The following is a 17,092-nucleotide window of genomic DNA, read 5'->3' on the forward strand; positions in this document are numbered from 1 at the left end:
GGGCTCCATGAAGCCTAAATCCTTGAGCTAGGGTTGGGATCTTTGGTCAGGCTCATCCCAGAGGGCTGATTTTCACAAATGTCATTCAGGGGGTGACAATGAGTGGATTCTGTGAGTTTGGTGTCGCTGGAGCGTTTCGTCTTGGCATGACAGGGGCAGGAAGGGGTGGAAAAATGACCAAAAATGAAACTTTGACACCTCATAACTCTGAGACGTTTGGTTTAATCTGGCCCAAATTTGCTATGCAGCTTCCTGTGGTAAGGTGCTACAAACCTGGAAGAGCCTATCTCCCAAAGACCTTCCATCTGTTAGTTGTTTTTGGATCCGGTTATTAGGTTTGACGGCAACAGCACGGCTTTCTCTCGGCCCCTGGGGCAGATAGGGACCCCAAATTACCAGGGCCTGCTCTACTCACACCCTAGAAACCACGCGGTTTGATATCTCTAAGTTAAGTAGAATCTTTACTGGTGTCTCTTTGGGCCTGCTGGGGCTCCATGAAGCCTAAATCCTTGAGCTAGGGTTGGGATCTTTGGTCAGGCTCATCCCAGAGGGCTGATTTTCACAAATGTCATTCAGGGGGTGACAATGAGTGGATTCTGTGAGTTTGGTGTTGCTGGAGCGTTTCGTCTTGGCATGACAGGGGCAGGAAGGGGTGGAAAAATGACCAAAAATGAAACTTTGACACCTCATAACTCTGAGACGTTTGGTTTAATCTGGCCCAAATTTGCTATGCAGCTTCCTGTCGGTAAGGTGCTACAAACCTGGAAGAGCCTATCTCCCAAAGACCTTCCATCTGTTAGTTGTTTTTGGACCGGTTATTAGGTTTGACGGCACAGCACGGCTTTCTCTCGGCCCCTGGGGCAGATAGGGACCCCAAATTACCAGGGCCTGCTCTACTCACACCCTAGAAACCATGCAGTTTGATATCTCTAAGTTAAGTAGAATCTTTACTGGTGTCTCTTTGGGCCTGCTGGGGCTCCATGAAGCCTAAATCCTTGAGCTAGGGTTGGGATCTTTGGTCAGGCTCATCCCAGAGGGCTGATTTTCACAAATGTCATTCAGGGGGTGACAATGAGTGGATTCTGTGAGTTTGGTGTCGCTGGAGCGTTTCGTCTTGGCATGACAGGGGCAGGAAGGGGTGGAAAAATGACCAAAAATGAAACTTTGACACCTCATAACTCTGAGACGTTTGGTTTAATCTGGCCCAAATTTGCTATGCAGCTTCCTGTCGTAAGGTGCTACAAACCTGGAAGAGCCTATCTCCCAAAGAACCTTCCATCTGTTAGTTGTTTTTGGACCGGTTATTAGGTTTGACGGCACAGCACGGCTTTCTCTCGGCCCCTGGGGCAGATAGGGACCCCAAATTACCAGGGCCTGCTCTACTCACACCCTAGAAACCATGCAGGTTTGATATCTCTAAGTTAAGTAGAATCTTTACTGGTGTCTCTTTGGGCCTGCTGGGGCTCCATGAAGCCTAAATCCTTGAGCTAGGGTTGGGATCTTTGGTCAGGCTCATCCCAGAGGGCTGATTTTCACAAATGTCATTCAGGGGGTGACAATGAGTGGATTCTGTGAGTTTGGTGTCGCTGGAGCGTTTCGTCTTGGCATGACAGGGGCAGGAAGGGGTGGAAAAATGACCAAAAATGAAACTTTGACACCTCATAACTCTGAGACGTTTGGTTTAATCTGGCCCAAATTTGCTCTGCAGCTTCCTGTGGTAAGGTGCTACAAACCTGGAAGAGCCTATCTCCCAAAGACCTTCCATCTGTTTAGTTGTTTTTGGACCGGTTATTAGGTTTGACGGCACAGCACGGCTTTCTCTCGGCCCCTGGGGCAGATAGGGACCCCAAATTACCAGGGCCTGCTCTACTCACACCCTAGAAACCATGCGGTTTGATATCTCTAAGTTAAGTAGAATCTTTACTGGTGTCTCTTTGGGCCTGCTGGGGCTCCATGAAGCCTAAATCCTTGAGCTAGGGTTGGGATCTTTGGTCAGGCTCATCCCAGAGGGCTGATTTTCACAAATGTCATTCAGGGGGTGACAATGAGTGGATTCTGTGAGTTTGGTGTTGCTGGAGCGTTTCGTCTTGGCATGACAGGGGCAGGAAGGGGTGGAAAAATGACCAAAAATGAAACTTTGACACCTCATAACTCTGAGACGTTTGGTTTAATCTGGCCCAAATTTGCTCTGCAGCTTCCTGTCGTAAGGTGCTACAAACCTGGAAGAGCCTATCTCCCAAAAACCTTCCATCTGTTTGTTGTTTTTGGACCGGTTATTAGGTTTGACGGCACAGCACGGCTTTCTCTCGGCCCCTGGGGCAGATAGGGACCCCAAATTACCAGGGCCTGCTCTACTCACACCCTAGAAACCATGCAGTTTGATATCTCTAAGTTAAGTAGAATCTTTACTGGTGTCTCTTTGGGCCTGCTGGGGCTCCATGAAGCCTAAATCCTTGAGCTAGGGTTGGGATCTTTGGTCAGGCTCATCCCAGAGGGCTGATTTTCACAAATGTCATTCAGGGGGTGACAATGAGTGGATTCTGTGAGTTTGGTGTTGCTGGAGCGTTTCGTCTTGGCATGACAGGGGCAGGAAGGGGTGGAAAAATGACCAAAAATGAAACTTTGACACCTCATAACTCTGAGACGTTTGGTTTAATCTGGCCCAAATTTGCTCTGCAGCTTCCTGTCGTAAGGTGCTACAAACCTGGAAGAGCCTATCTCCCAAAAACCTTCCATCTGTTTGTTGTTTTTGGACCGGTTATTAGGTTTGACGGCACAGCACGGCTTTCTCTCGGCCCCTGGGGCAGATAGGGACCCCAAATTACCAGGGCCTGCTCTACTCACACCCTAGAAACCATGCAGTTTGATATCTCTAAGTTAAGTAGAATCTTTACTGGTGTCTCTTTGGGCCTGCTGGGGCTCCATGAAGCCTAAATCCTTGAGCTAGGGTTGGGATCTTTGGTCAGGCTCATCCCAGAGGGCTGATTTTCACAAATGTCATTCAGGGGGTGACAATGAGTGGATTCTGTGAGTTTGGTGTCGCTGGAGCGTTTCGTCTTGGCATGACAGGGGCAGGAAGGGGTGGAAAAATGACCAAAAATGAAACTTTGACACCTCATAACTCTGAGACGTTTGGTTTAATCTGGCCCAAATTTGCTCTGCAGCTTCCTGTGGTAAGGTGCTACAAACCTGGAAGAGCCTATCTCCCAAAGACCTTCCATCTGTTTGTTGTTTTTGGACCGGTTATTAGGTTTGACGGCACAGCACGGCTTTCTCTCGGCCCCTGGGGCAGATAGGGACCCCAAATTACCAGGGCCTGCTCTACTCACACCCTAGAAACCATGCGGTTTGATATCTCTAAGTTAAGTAGAATCTTTACTGGTGTCTCTTTGGGCCTGCTGGGGCTCCATGAAGCCTAAATCCTTGAGCTAGGGTTGGGATCTTTGGTCAGGCTCATCCCAGAGGGCTGATTTTCACAAATGTCATTCAGGGGGTGACAATGAGTGGATTCTGTGAGTTTGGTGTCGCTGGAGCGTTTCGTCTTGGCATGACAGGGGCAGGAAGGGGTGGAAAAATGACCAAAAATGAAAATTTGACACCTCATAACTCTGAGACGTTTGGTTTAATCTGGCCCAAATTTGCTATGCAGCTTCCTGTGGTAAGGTGCTACAAACCTGGAAGAGCCTATCTCCCAAAGACCTTCCATCTGTTAGTTGTTTTTGGATCGGTTATTAGGTTTGACGGCACAGCACGGCTTTCTCTCGGCCCCTGGGGCAGATAGGGACCCCAAATTACCAGGGCCTGCTCTACTCGCACCCTAGAAACCATGCGGTTTGATATCTCTAAGTTAAGTAGAATCTTTACTGGTGTCTCTTTGGGCCTGCTGGGGCTCCATGAAGCCTAAATCCTTGAGCTAGGGTTGGGATCTTTGGTCAGGCTCATCCCAGAGGGCTGATTTTCACAAATGTCATTCAGGGGGTGACAATGAGTGGATTCTGTGAGTTTGGTGTCGCTGGAGCGTTTCGTCTTGGCATGACAGGGGCAGGAAGGGGTGGAAAAATGACCAAAAATGAAACTTTGACACCTCATAACTCTGAGACGTTTGGTTTAATCTGGCCCAAATTTGCTCTGCAGCTTCCTGTGGTAAGGTGCTACAAACCTGGAAGAGCCTATCTCTCAAAGACCTTCCATCTGTTAGTTGTTTTTGGACCAGTTTTTAGGTTTGACGGCACAGCACGGCTTTCTCTCGGCCCCTGGGGCAGATAGGGACCCCAAATTACCAGGGCCTGCTCTACTCACACCCTAGAAACCATGCAGTTTGATATCTCTAAGTTAAGTAGAATCTTTACTGGTGTCTCTTTGGGCCTGCTGGGGCTCCATGAAGCCTAAATCCTTGAGCTAGGGTTGGGATCTTTGGTCAGGCTCATCCCAGAGGGCTGATTTTCACAAATGTCATTCAGGGGGTGACAATGAGTGGATTCTGTGAGTTTGGTGTCACTGGAGCGTTTCGTCTTGGCATGACAGGGGCAGGAAGGGGTGGAAAAATGACCAAAAATGAAACTTTGACACCTCATAACTCTGAGACGTTTGGTTTAATCTGGCCCAAATTTGCTATGCAGCTTCCTGTGGTAAGGTGCTACAAACCTGGAAGAGCCTATCTCCCAAAGACCTTCCATCTGTTAGTTGTTTTTGGACCGGTTATTAGGTTTGACGGCACAGCACGGCTTTCTCTCGGCCCCTGGGGCAGATAGGGACCCCAAATTACCAGGGCCTGCTCTACTCACACCCTAGAAACCATGCGGTTTGATATCTCTAAGTTAAGTAGAATCTTTACTGGTGTCTCTTTGGGCCTGCTGGGGCTCCATGAAGCCTAAATCCTTGAGCTAGGGTTGGGATCATCCCAGAGGGCTGATTTTCACAAATGTCATTCAGGGGGTGACAATGAGTGGATTCTTTGAGTTTGGTGTCGCTGGAGCGTTTAGTCTTGGCATGACAGGGGCAGGAAGGGGTGGAAAAATGACCAAAAATGAAACTTTGACACCTCATAACTCTGAGACGTTTGGTTTAATCAGGGTTGAGTTCGACACAATAAGCCCCCCTGCCCCCAGATGTCTTACCCCACCCCTCATGAAAGTGTCTAAGATGCACTGTAAAATTGGGGTCAGGGACGTCACCAGAGAGTGGGACCCTCCCCCCAGTGATGTCCCCACCCCCAAGGTCCTACATCTGTGGGCAGCATGATGTAGCAGGCAGAGGGAGGTGTCCGTGGATGGGGAGAAAAGGACTGAGGAGTCTCATGCTCTCCCAGGAAGCCAGCTCCCCTGCTGAGTCCAATAAGGGAGTCCCGGTCCCCGCTCTCCGAAAACCCACCCAGAGAGGGAGGCTCCGCCAGCTGCACCACCATAGCCCAAGGGGCCAGAGACAGGAGGCAGGGCCAAAGAGCCAAACACGAACCAGGACTGACACCACCACCCAACAACCTGCCCACTCTACCACCTGGGAAGAAAAAAAAATCTAGTTAGCCAGCCTGTCCGAACTATGCAGACCCCTGTTCCCCAGATAGAACCAGCACCGGAGACGGCATGGACAAGGACCGAGATAAGGAGCCGGACCTGGAGCCCTCTGTATGTATCAAACATACAGACTGAAGCAACACTGATTTTAATTCAATTCAATTCAATTTTATTTATACAGTGCCAATTTATGAAACATGTCATCTTGAGGCACTTTACAAAGTCAAAATCAATCATATTATACAGATTGGTAAAAAATGTCCTATATAAGGGAACCAGTTGATTGCTTCAAAGTCACGACAAGCAGCTTTCACTCCTCGAGAAGCGTAGAGCTTCTCCAGGATTTTAGTGACCTCTGACATCATTACCTCCAATATAAATAACAATCCAGCCTGCATATTCAGTTAGGATTTGATGGTTTGATGATAGCCATTTTGTGTTCCAGGAAGATGTTTGACCCGATCATTGATGTTTATAATTTCAGACCATAGAGTTGCCAGTTACAAGAGCCAGCTTCTCGTCGGATGTCCATGTGCAGGGAATATGTGCTAAAATGACACAGAATTATCTCATAAAAGAAGAAGATCAACAATAAAATAGAAACGCTAAACCAATGCAAAAGAAAAACACAAGACATAACTAAGAACTTAAAAAAAAGAATAATTAATGTCTGACTCTCAAAACACAAAGACCCATGGATCACAATACTCTGTGCTACAGCCAGTTTTTTATATTAAAGAAGCCAGTTAAAAAAACAAAAGAGATATATCCTTCTATGTTTGTTTAATTTTGTTCAGCTTAAGTTGTATTTATTGTTATTAGACGTGAATCATTTACTCCATTTAGCTTCCCTTTATTTCTACTAACATCCAACTACAACATATATGTAAACAGTAGAATAAGTAATAATTTTAACAAATTGCCTCTTTTGCTTCTGTATTGCAACATAAATAGCATACATGGTAAATAAGGAGACTTCTCCAGAGACTGAGTACATCCAGATATACCAAGTGTGTACTTGTTACTCATCTCCTATATGGCAACAAACAATTCTGGGAAGCAGCTGAGCAGAGGCAGGAAGGATAAGAAGGTCAAACATTCTTCCTCTGGTTATTTACACAAAGTGCCTTTGTGGGAAGATTTAGGAAAGGAGAACACACAAAAAAGAGAGAAAGGGGAGCAGCTAAAGCCAGCTTCCCTCCTGTGAAAGAACAGAAGGAAAACCCAAGGTTGAGCCATTCTGCTTCTATAGAGAAATTCAGTCAGTCAATTATTCACTTTTGCATGCACACACACACACACACACACACACACACACACACACACAGATATCCTACTATGAATACATTTCTTATGAAATCAAGCAGGTGAAAAAGGAGTTCTAGTGTTTCCTAAAAGTGGGAGCTGGTGTTTTCCTTTAATATACTGTACCCTCAGATGGCAGGGTTCCAAGACTCTCGCAGGAAATAGAAAAAAGGTCTGTTGGTGGAAAAGTGGAAAAGAACTGACGCTGAGACCCTTGACTAGAATTTTCCATGTTGTTCAACAGTACACCTTCAATCTCAACCCCTGACCGAAAACTTCAGGACATGGCCGCTAAAAAGTGAAGAGGATGTAAAAGGAAGACAAAATAAAGACATGGAATATATATATATATATATATATATATATATATATATATATATATATATATATATATATACACAGAGAGAGAGAGAGAGAGAAAGGGAACACTAAAATAACACATCCTAGATCTGCATGAATGAAATATTCTTATATTTACATAGTGGAATGTGCTGACCAGAAAATGACACAAAAAATATTAATGAAAACATAATTTATCAACCTGTGGAGGACTGGATTTGGAGCAACACTCAAAATTAAAGTGGAAAGACACACTACAGGCGGATCCAGCTTTGATGTAATATCCTCAAAACAAGGCTAAATGAGGTTCAGTAGCGTGTGTGGCCTCCACGTGCATGTATGACCTCCCTACAACACCTGGGCATGCTCCTAATGAGGTGGAGGATGGTCTCCTGAGGGATCTCGTCCCAGACCAATGGTGCAATGTGGTGTTGTTGGATGGAGAGAGACATGATGTCCCAGATGTGCTCAATTGGATTCAGGTCTGGGGAACGGGGGGACCAGTCCATTGCATCAATGCCTTCATCTTGCTGGAACTGCTGACACACTCCAGCCACATGAGGTCCAGCATTGTCTTGCATTAGGTGGAACCTAGGGCCAACCGCACCAGCATAGGGTGTCACAATCGGTCTGAGGATCTCATCTCTGTACCCAATGGCAGTCAGAATACCTCTGGCAAGCACATCGAGTGCTGTGCGGCCCCCCCAAAGAAATGCCACCTCATACTATTACTGGCCCACTGCCAAACCTGCTGGAGGATGTTGCAGACTCTGTCACGTCTGTCATGTCTGCTCAGTTTGAACCTGCCTTCATCTATGAAGAGGACAGGGCACCAGTGGCGAATTTGCCAATCTTCTCTGGAAAATGCCAAATGTCCTTCATGGTGATGGGCTGTAAGCATAACCCACACCTGTGGACGTTCATTTTGCAGGGCTCTGGCAGTACTCCTCCTGTTCCTCCTTGCACAAAGGCGGCTGTAGCAATCCTGCTGCAGGATTGTTGCCCTTCTACGGGCTCCTCCACGTCTCCTGATGTACTGGCCTGTCTCCTGGTAGCGTCTCCATGCTCTGGACACTGAACACGCTGACACAAGTGGCTCAGGTAGTGTAATGAGTGCCGGTAATAATGAGTACCGGTAACAATGAGTGCCAGTTCTTGCACACCTTATAGTCTGAAAAATACGGTTCACTCAATATTTTGTCCCATTTCTGCGGATCTCAATACTTGGAGGCCTGAACATGCATGTTGATTTTCCATCAGAATTTTTTCAATTACTGGACTGTTACAGTCTGATGCAGCATAATAATAATATTAATAATAATTACAATAATAACGACCCCATGAAGGATTAAACGGGTCAGAAAATGGATGGATGGATGGATGGATAATAATACAATTTGATTTTATTTATATAGCGTCAATTCATGGAACATGTCATCTCTAGGCACTTTCCAAAGTCAAATTCAATCAGATTATACAGATGGGATCAGATTATACAGATTGGATCAGATTATACAGATTGGTAAAAAAAATTCTGATCTAAGGAAACCCAGTAGATTGAATCAAGTCTTCACAAGTAGCATTCACTCCTCCTGAAGGAGCGTAGAGACACAGGGACATCTGCATTGTCCATGGCTTTGCAGTAATCCCTCATACTGAGCAAGCATGAAGCGACAGTGGAAAGGAAACCTCCCCTTTAACAGGAAGGAAAAACCTCCAGCAGAACCAGGCTCAGTATGAACGGTCATCTGCCTTGACCGACTGGGGGTTAGAGAAGACAGAGCAGAGACACAACAACCCTAAGACACAACAACCCCCAACCCTAACGTAAGAGAGAAACTTTAAGAAAGAAAAACCAACCTTAAACAGAGGAGGAGAACTTAGGTTCCAACTTTTAAAAAATTTATAATACAGCTGTAGGGTTGATTCCGGCCAATCATCATCTCAATCCTCACCCTCCTACAGGTGATCAAAACATCGCTCTTGTAAACCAGGCCAATAACGACCCTAATGACTCCCCGTTACAGAGGAATGGACCAGTTTCTGTTCAATTTGCAGGCATACAATTACCTTAACGACTCCCCATTACTAATGGGATGGACTTGTTTTGGTTCAATTTGCATGTTAAACCTCTAATGAGTTGGAATTGAACCCAGTATTCAGCCAGACACAGGGGGAAAAGTAAAGGAGATTTATTGATGAACAAATGAAGGGGGAGGTAGAAACAAACAAAAACCGTCTTCGGGCGAGTCCAGAGAGGCGACAGGCAGGATGAGCTGCAGGGAGCAGACACAGACCGGGGAATAATCCAGAGGAGAGACATAGCTTCTGTGGCAGTCCAGACCGGGGACACAGAGAGTCGGGAACAGAGAATCGGGTCCACAACAGATCTGAGTAACTGGTAACTTAGAAGCTAAAAAGGATTAGACAGGCTCAGCAACTTACAAATAGGCAGCGTCAGGTTCACGGGCAGACAATCCAGGAATAAACAGAAATCCGAGGTCCAGCAGCAAATCAGGTCCGATATCCAGGTAGGCAAAAACAGAAACAGACAGGGGTCATGCTGGCTCGGTAACAAGAAGTAGAAACAGTTTAGGAACAGACAGGCAGGCAGAGTAAGGAATCGCTGGAAGTTCGCACTGTGTGGATTGAGACATTCTGGCAAAGAAGTGACAGGGGGAAGCAAGCTTAAATAGACAGGTGGACAGGTGAAACCAAGTGACTCTAATTAACTAGGACAGGTGGAGGTAATCAGGGGAAGTGGAGTGACTGACAGAGAGAGCAGGCTGACAGGATATGTGGAGGGGAATCAGGAACTAAACTAAACCAATCAAGAACCTACTACTACAAAGACCAAACCTAAGATAGAAACCCAAACTAAGACCACAGCTAAGACAAAGATCTAAAACTATTACATATCTAAGCCATTACAAGGCCTTTTTTGGGCAGTACTATAAAGCTTGCAACTACACATTACTCCAGACTTTTTGAATTGAGAAAGCTTTCTGGATAGGGAGCGAAACGTCTTCAAACATCGGAAAAAAGTCCAGTTATTTTGTTTTTTAAACTTTTTTTGGAATGCTTCATTAATTGCTCCAAGATTGCAACAAGAATTGATGTCTTAATGCCAAATAGAGCTCGAAAGATTTTACTTTGTGGAGCAATCAGCTTTCGCCATAGTGCTCCGCTTGATTTATGCATGTAAATAGTTTTATTGTGATTCCTGCGGCGAGAATTTCAAATTATGTGGACACTACAACGGGAAGGTATGAGAGTAAAGGAAGAACAAGAAAAGAAAAAATAAGAAAGAGAAGAATTGAAAGAAAGAAGAGATAAAAGGGAAAGAATTGTAAAACGTCTTCCGTCTGCTTCATCACCTGGAAAGAGAGATGTAAAAAGAACAGCACAACCAACGGACATAGTGTAACAAATACAATAGAGTAACACCTTGATACCATTGCTAAATCATCTGTATTATTATTTAAACTGACACGTATAAGGTGATACCTGAGAAAAGAAAGTAAAATAAATAAATAAATAAATTACTTGCTTTCTGTATAGAAGTGAACACTTAATACCTGGAACCCAGCACCTGTGGGTGTTTGTGAGAGTGCACTTGTGTATGTGAAATTTATCCAGAAGAAAAATGCTCAATAGAGGTTGTGAAGAACCAAAGGCCCGCCTTCCCCGAGCACCAAGGCAGGCGCCAGGGGACCCATAACCCCAGACCCCCAAAGCAGGGCACCCAAGAGGGGCCAACACAGGAAATCTGCCCCCCTTCAAAGGAAAGAGGAGAGACGACCCCGAGGAAATTCCCCAGCCACCGCAATGCCGAAGCCCCCAGGAGCCGCAGGGGCAAGCCTGTGTGCTCTGCCGGCAGCCAGCTACGCTAAAGTGGCAGCGGCCATGGGCCCCAGGGCCCTGAGGCCCCAGGGGCACCCCGCCCCCGCGTCAGCAGCCCCGGCCGAGCCCTGGAGGGCCAGGCCCCGCGAAGCAGCCACCAGGAATGGGCCAGCACCCACCAGGGAACCCGCCCCGAACCCGAGGGCTGCCAATGCACCAGCGGGCCAAGGCACCAGCCAGCGGAGGGGGCAGGATGGGGGGATGGGCTCCGCATCTAGTGGAGACTTGAGATTGTCTTGGGATGGGGAGTGGCTCAGACCCAAACCTGGCAAAAAATAAATAAATAATAAATAAATAAATGTCATTCACACCATCCCACCCTAGTGCCCCACTCACAACACAAAAAAGGGACAACGCCGTACACACATTTCCACATAACACTCACATCCAACAATCCTAAGTTGGGGGGAGGGGGCACCACAATCCAACTATCCGACTGCCAGTGCCAAACCCCCGCTCCCACACCCTGACCAGACGCCCCCCAGGAAGGGGCCCAACATGACCCGTACGGGCACCCAACCAGAACCCCCCTCACCCCTTGAATACTTTATAAACCCACTCCCTCCCCCACCTTACCCTAGCTACCCCTCCCCCCACCCCTTTTTGGGGCCAGCAGAGGAATCAGCCCCAGTCCCGGCAAGCCACCCGAGCCCCACAGAAACCCCCCGGACCCGGTGGCCCGCTCCTCCTCCAGGCCTCAGACTCCATGCCGCAATCGGAAAACGGGGGTGTGGAAAAGACCCAGATCCTTCCTACGGCCGTTCAGATGTTCTGTTGTTGCATGTTGTTCTGAAGTGTTTTTAAAACTGGGAGCACCGAATGGGGTTCAATTCAATTTATTCAATTCAATTCAATTAAATTTTATTTATATAGCGCCAAATCATGAAACATGTCATCTCAAGGCACTTTACAAAATCAAGTTCAATCATATTATACAGATTGGGTCAGATTATACAGATTGGTCAAAATGTTCTATATAAGGAAACCAGTTGATTGCATCAAAGTCCCAACAAGCAGCATTCACTCCTGGGGAACCATAGAGCCACAGGGAGAGTTGTCTGCATTGTACATGGCTTTGCTGCAATCCCTCATACTGAGCAAGCATGAAGCGAGAGTGGGAAGAAAAACTCTCCATTAACGGGAAGGAAAACCTCCGGCAGAACCAGGCTCAGTATGAACGGTCATCTGCCTCGACCGACTGGGGTTACAGAAGACAGAGCAGAGACACAACAAGAGAGACAAAAAAGCACAGAAGTACACATTGATCTAGTAATCTGTTCTACATTAGTTCTACATTAGACAGTAGAAATCAGTAGAGTGAGAAAATTAGACCCTGATGTCCTCCAGCAGCCTAGGCCTATCACAGCACAACTATAGAGATAGCTCAGGGTAACATAAGCCACTCTAACTATAAGCTTTGTCAAAAAGGAAAGTTTTAAGATTAGTCTTAAAAATAGATAGGGTGTCTGCCTCACGGACCAAAACTGGGAGTTGGTTCCACAGGAGAGGAGCCTGATAGCTAAAGGATCTGCCTCCCATTCTACTTTTAGAGACTCTAGGAACCACCAGCAGACCTGCAGTCTGAGAGCAAAGTGCTCTGTTAGGAACATACGGGGTAATCAGAGCTCTGATATATGATGGAGCTTGATTATTAAGGGCTTTATACGTTAGAAGGAGAATTTTAAATTCTATTCTTGATTTAACAGGAAGCCAATGAAGGGAAGCTAAAATTGGAGAAATATGATCCCTCTTGTTGATTTTCATCAGAACTCTTGCCGCAGCATTTTGGATCAGCTGAAGACTTCGAACTGCATTTTGTGGACTTCCTGATAGTAAAGAATTACAATAGTCCAGCCTTGAAGTAACAAATGCATGGACTAGTTTTTCAGCATCACCCCTGGACAGAATGTTTCTAATTTTGGCGATATTCCAGAGGTGAAAAAAGGAAACTCTGGAAACCTGTTTAATATAGGATTTAAATGACATGTCTTGGTCGAAAACAACACCAAGATTTTTAACTTTATTACCAGAGGCCGAGTTAATGCCATCCAGATTAAGTGATTTATTAAGAACTTTATTTTTTGAAGACTCTGGCCCAAAGATTACAACTTCTGTCTTGTCAGAATTTAAATGCAGGAAATTTAAAGTCATCCAGCTTTTGATGTCATCAAGACATAACTGCAGTTGAAGTAACTGATTGGATTCATCAGGATTTATGGATAAATATAGCTGAGTGTCATCAGCATAACAGTGGAAATTAATCCTATGCTGTCTGATAATTTTGCCAATCGGAAGCATATATATAGTAACTAGAATTGGTCCAAGGACTGAACCCTGTGGTACTCCACAAGTGACCCTAGAGTTTGAGGAAGATTTATTATTAACATGAACAAACTGGAATCTGTCCGACAGATAAGATTTAAACCAGCCTAATGCTTTTCCCTTAATCCCTACAGTATGCTCAAGTCTTTGTAGGAGAATATTGTGATCAACTGTATCAAATGCAGCACTGAGATCTAACAGGACAAGTATAGACACAAGTCAATTATCTGAGGCCATGAGAATATCATTAGTGACCTTCACCAGAGCTGTTTCAGTGCTATGATGAGCTCTAAAGCCTGACTGAAACTCCTCAAGTAGGTCATTACTTTGTAAATGTTCACATAGTTGATTAGCAACTACTTTCTCAAGAATTTTAGATAAGAAAAGAAGATTAGATATAGGTCTGTAATTTACTAACTCATCTTGATCAAGAGATGGTTTCTTAAGTAAAGGTTTAATAACAGCTACTTTAAAAGCCTGTGGTACATATCCATTTACCAAGGATAGATTAATTATGTCTAAAATAGGACCACTGATCAGAGGGAATATCTCCCTAAACAACTTGGTTGGGATTGGGTCTAACATACAGGTAGAAGGTTTAGATGAAGCTAAAATTTTAGATAGCTCAGAAAGCTCTACTGCTTTTAAACAGTTCAGACACTGCGCAGGTTCTAAGGATTCCTCCAATGCTGCCTCACTTACTGAGGACGAGGTAATCATGTTTGGGAGGATGCCAATTATTTTATTTTTAATGGAATCAATTTTATTTATGAAGAATCCCATAAAACCATTACTGCTAAGAGCTAAGGGAATGGCTGGATCAACAGAGCTGTGGCTCTGGGTAAGTTTGGCAACTGTACTGAAGAGAAATCTAGGATTATTCTTATTCTCCTCAATTAATAATGAAAAATATACTGCTCTAACTCTGCGAAGGGTCTTGTTATACAACAATAGACTGTCCCTCCAGATTAGGTAGGATTCCTCTTGGTGTGTAGAGCACCATTTTCTCTCCAATTTCCTCACATTGTGCTTCAAGGAACGCAGCTCTGAATTAAACCAAGGAGCCAGCTTCCTGTGAATAATCACCTTCTTTTTCAAGGGAGCTACATTGTCTAATGCAGAACGCAATGACGAAGTAATACCGTTTACAAAGACATCTATTTGTGAATTGGAAGAAACAACATTGCTGCCATCTACAGGGCATTTCTGCAATACGGAGGATATTAAAAAGGGGACAGACTCTTTAAGTTTTGATACAGCACTATCTGATAAAGATCTACTATAATAGAACGCTCTTTTGGGGGTGGAGAACTCAGTTAAATTAAAGTCAAATGTTATTAAAAAATGATCAGATAGGACAGGGTTGTGAGGAAATACTGTTAATTCTTCACAATCAATGTCATATGTCAGCACAAGGTCTAAAGTATGGAGCCAAGAGTGCGTCGGTTTATACACATTTTGAGCAAAACCAATTGAATCTAGGATAGTTTTAAAGGCTACACTAAGGTTATCACATTCTGTGTCAACATGGATGTTAAAATCACCCACTATATTAACCTTATCAGTATTTAACACCAAATCAGATAAGAAATCTGACAACTCATCCAAAAACTGAGTGTAAGGGCCTGGTGGACGATACAAAACAACAAACAGAAGAGGTTTTATTGCTTTGCAGTTTGGATGAGGGAAACTGAGGGTTAAATGTTCAAAAGAACTGTAGTTATTAATTGGCCTGGGACTAATTAATAAATCAGACTGAAAGATGGTTGCCACTCCTCCTCCTCTTCCCACAGATCTGGGAATGTGGCAGGTTTCTGTGAGACAAAACAAATCAATCTGTTTATCAGAAATCAATTTGTTAACTAACAAAGTCTTTGGAGGGAGAGACCTTATATTTAATAGACCACATTTAATTGTTTTATTTTTAGGTTCAAGGTGAACCGTATTGATTTTATTAGGTTTTTATGATTTGTTCCTTTTAGATAAGTTTTTGATCTGTTAAGTTTTGGCCGTGGGAAAGACACCGTCTGAATAGGATAATGGATGGGTAACAGTACAGAAGCTGCAGAGAGGTGTGTTAAACTACGGCTCTGCTTCCTGGTCTGGACCCTGGGTTGTCAGCATTTAGGAGAACTAATAAATCCGGCCAAATTTCTAGAAAGAAGAGCAGCACCATCCAAAGTAGGATGGATGCTGTCTCTCCGGATCAGACCAGGTTTTCCCCAGAAAGTTCTCCAGTTACCAATGTAGCCCACGTCGTTTTCAGGACACCACCTAGACAACCATCGGTTGAATGATGACATGCGGCTAAACATGTCATCACTGGTCAGATCAGACAGGGGACCAGAGAAAATTACGGAGTCCGACATTGCTTTAGCAAACTCACACCGAAGCAACACCAACTTTAGTGACCTCCGATCGGCGTGACCGGGTGTCATTACCGCCAGCGTGAATAACAATCTTACTGTATTTACGCTTATCCTTAGGCAGCAGTTTTAGGTAAGATTCTATGTCGCCTGTTCTGGCCCCTGGCAGGCATTTAACTATGGTCCCTGGTGTCTCTAGTGCCACGTTTCTGACTATTGAGCTCCCAATAATCTGGGTCGGCTTCTCAGTGGGTGTGTCGCTGAGTGGGGAATATTTGTTAGAAACGCAGACGGGTTGGTGGTGAACTGGGGGCTGAAATCTAGAGCTATGCTTCCTACGAACTGTCACCCAGCTGGCCTGCTTACCCGGCTGCTCGGGTGCTTCTGGAGGACCACTAAGTGAACTAACGCTAGGTCTATGTGGCTCCGTGCTAGCAGAGGGGCGGCTATCAGCTGGTCTTTCCATAGCACGGAGCCGAGTCTCTAATTCTGACACCCTCGCCTCCAAAGCTACAAAAACACTACATTTATTACAAGTACCATTATCACTAAAGGAGGCAGAGGAATACCTAAACATCTGACAAAGAGAGCAGGAGATAAAGGGAGACTTAGTCAGAGACGGAGAAGCTGAAGTCTGCTGCCTGGCACAAAACCCCTAACCCCCCATGTGTGGCAATGTGATGGAGCAGGCAGAGGAAGGAGTCCGGGGATGGGGAGAAAAGGACTGGGGAGCCTACTGCAGTCCCAGGGAGCCAGCTCCCCTATTGACTCCAGTAGACATCCCTGCTCCCCGAAAGCCCACCCGGAGAAGGGGCCCCACCAACAGACCAACCATAGCCCGGGGGCCAGGGAGAGGCGGTAGGGCCCGTGAGCCAACCACCCACCAGGACCAACAAATCTCACCCCCCCACCCCCCCCAGCCCACCCACCAAGCCTCTTGGCTACCCCCCCAAAAAAAACATAACAATACATAAAAAAAAATAAATAAATAAAAGGGGGGACCCTGGCTAGCCAGCCGGCACGAGCCATCCACAACCCCACCCCCCACGCGAAACCAGCAACGGGAGACGGCATGGACATTATTCTAAATGGAATAACCCTGCATCAACTGCATGGGATAAGTGATGACTTCTTCATTTTAAGAAACTCCTACCATGCTGTCATAGTGGAGCTAATGTTAATATTTTTAAAGCATGTATGCCATTTAATATTTGAGCTAATAATCTGAAATCATGATATTATTGCATATTTTCTGTTCTATGTCTATCCAGGGCTCGTCTAAAGGATTATGTTTTATCCATTTAGAGATGTATAGTAGCCTATTTGCTAAGTAGTAGTAATGGC

Source organism: Fundulus heteroclitus, chromosome 16 (assembly GCF_011125445.2).
Source record: "Fundulus heteroclitus isolate FHET01 chromosome 16, MU-UCD_Fhet_4.1, whole genome shotgun sequence".
NCBI lineage: Eukaryota > Metazoa > Chordata > Actinopteri > Cyprinodontiformes > Fundulidae > Fundulus > Fundulus heteroclitus.